Here is a 3,137-nt window from a genome sequence, read left to right on the forward strand (position 1 = left end):
CTCGCCCCAGGCAAGAGAGTGAGACTCTGTCTCAAAAAAAAAAAAAAAAAAAAAGAAGCGAACCTGATAAAGCTTAGGTGGAGAGAACTGCAGAGGAAAAGAGCTGAGGGCAGGAACATCTGGTTAAAGCATCAGGCGGTGAGATCGGAGAAATCCTTCCAAAAACCCAGCAAAGGGTAGCATTGCCCCCTACTTGACAGGTGAGCAAATGTAGGCTCAGAGCGGGGAAGTAGCTCCCCCAGGATCAGGCAGCCTGTCTCCCTTGATGGGACTTTCCAGTGCCCTGGGTGTGACCCGCAATGGGAGAGGAGAAGTAGCAGCAGCCCCAGTCTGCCTGGAAATGCCAGCTGACAAGTCCCCCCAAGAGTTAATGAAGCTTCCAGGCGGGAGGCACCCCAGGAACAAATCCCAGTTGCCAATGCAAGTCAATCAGCCCCTGCTACTTCTTCCGTGAAACAGATCAGGGTCCCAGGACCAGCCGTGGGGTCTTTGTTGTCGGTAAGGGAACCTAGAAGCCCTATCTCCACCTCCCACCCATTTCCCCATGTCCCAGAAGTCCCCAAATCTTCAGATGTGCACAGCCAAGCCCAGAGAACATGTCTTTCATCAAAGACATTCAGTATGACCTTTCGTGGCAGGGGACACAGGGTGGGGGCTAGGAATGCTCTATGTTTTTATCTGGTGGTGGTTGCACATCACGTATACAGTCGGCCCTCTGTGTATCGGCAGTTTCCTCATCCACGGATTCCAGCAACCGCAAATCGAAAATATTTGGAAAAATAAACAAATAAAAATACAACAATAAAAGTAACAACAGTATAACAACTATTTACATAGCACTTGTATTAGGTATTATAAGTGATATCTAATGGTGATTTAAAGTACACGGGCGGATGTGCATAGGTTATATGCAAACACTATGCTCTGCATAAGAGATTTGAGCATCTGCAGATTTTGGTACCCAAGGGGTCCCGGAACAAATCCCCCTGTGGATACCAAAGGAAGAACTGTACAGATGTAAGATTCACTGAGCTGTTCATCCAAGATCAGTGCACTTTATATGCGTTTTATGTACATATATTTTTAAATATGAATTATCTTGATTACTGAGTTTTTTGGCACCCCCTTAACTTTGCACCTTCATCCCTATGAAGGTGGAGAAGGAAGAAAAAAAGAAAACAAAGGCTCAGATCGCCAGGGTTCTAATTCCAGCTCTGCTGTGTGGCATTGAGAAAGTGGCTCCACCTCTCTAAGCTTCGGTTTCCTAGTTCAACCAACTTTATACTTCCTGGGTGCCAGGCTCTGGGCTGTAAGAGTAAAGAAAACAAGTCCCTTGACTTTGCATGCTAGTAAGGGAAACACAAGCAGCAAGATAAATAAATAAGATAAGTTTTTAAAAGTTTAAAAAAATACACATGCATTTATGATGCCACTGGAAGCAGCTCTCAACCAACTCCTTCCTAGAAATATTGGTAATTACAAGGAAGGAATTAAGCATAGTCTTGCCTTTCCAGTAGTAGTTGAGTTTCAAGGCCACCAAACAGCCCAAGGAGAATACCAGCTGAAAATTTAAAAAATATGGAAGGAAAGAGAGAATTAGGAAATTGCCATTTTGCAAAGCCACCAAAATCATCGATTTAGGCAGTGATCAAGTATGGGTGCTGTAAAACCCAAGGCGAGAGGACGCTGGCAAACGAGCTCTGCTCAGGGCACTCAAGTGTGACCTGCCAAAGGGCTTGCGCGGTGTAGGGGAGTGGACTTCACCATGGAGGCCAGACTGTCACCAGCATTAGCCACAGTGACGCTGACACAGCCAGCCTCGCAGCAGAGGCACAAGCAGACCCAAGGAGGTTCTCAGGACACATCCTGCCAAGATGTTAAATCCGACTCTGATCAAGTCCCTTGAACTAACCTCCAGTTTATAGGAAATAGAAGGGGTAGAGGGACAAGTTAAATGACAACATCAAGAAGCAATAGGCAAATCCAGAAGGTGGGGTATACTAGAGGACAGCTGTCCCAGTCTCTTTGACAAGTCCACTATTGGGACTTGTAAAGGAGTAGGGCTTGCTTGAGGCCAGGAGTTTGAGACCAGCCTGGGCAACATAGCCAGACTCTGTCTCTACAAAAAATAGAAAAATTAGCTGGGCATGGTGGCACACACCTGTAGTCCCAGCTACTCAGGAGGCTGAGGTGGGAGGATCACTTGAGCCCAGGAGTTTGAGATTGCAGTGAACTATAATGATGCCACTGCACTCAAGCCTGGACAACAAAGTGAGACACTGTCTAAACAAACAAACGAACAAAAAACCACCAACACCCCCAGTCTGGAACTGTTGCTCCTAGAGGATGGCGAAGCAACTAACAAGGACCCCCGTCCCCAGGCTGTCTGCCAGTTGAGACAAGTAAACATTGTGTCTTGTTTAAGCCACTTACTGCATCACTGTTAAACTGGGAGATCCAAGGCCTACGTAGTCTTGCTCCAAATATTTACGTTGATTGAAAGTTTTGCACCAGATACAGATGTTCATTAAGGCAGACAGTCAGAGGCAGTGTAGGTGTCTGTCCCTGGGGGACTAGAAAGTTTAAATAATAAGGCTGGGTGGGACAGAATACTAAACCAACTGGTGAAAGTAACCAAGTAGCTCTTAAAAAAGTGTAGCATTGATGAAGAGAGACTCAGATACTATAGCATTTTTAAAAACTGCAACCTTGCTCTCCTGAGCCCAGTGGAAAGAGGTCTCTATCCTGTTATGCCAAGCGAAAAAGGCGGGGCGGTGGTGGGGAAAAAGAAAGAAATTAAAAACCACCCACTAATGTGCAGGCAAGTCATGTAATAAGAATCTGACACTTGGCACAATGAAATGCAAACAAGATGTCCTTTTGTGACGCTGGCAATTGGTCATAAAAGCTGGAACAGTTCTACTTACTACACACGAAGCGCAGAGAATGATGAGCAGGCTGGTTCTTCTAACAAACTTTTCAAACTGTGTGCATGATAGCATAAAAGAAAAAAATGTAAATATATAAACGCTGTGCAGATATATCCATGGATAAAATAGAATCTAGTGTCAGGGGACACTCCCCTAAACAGGTTTCGTGAAATATGTTACAAGCAGAGGTTTTTTTTTTTTTTTTTT

The sequence above is a fragment of the Propithecus coquereli genome, unplaced genomic scaffold (assembly GCF_000956105.1).
Source record: "Propithecus coquereli isolate 6110/MARCELLA unplaced genomic scaffold, Pcoq_1.0 Scaffold164, whole genome shotgun sequence".
NCBI classification, from domain to species: Eukaryota; Metazoa; Chordata; class Mammalia; order Primates; family Indriidae; genus Propithecus; species Propithecus coquereli.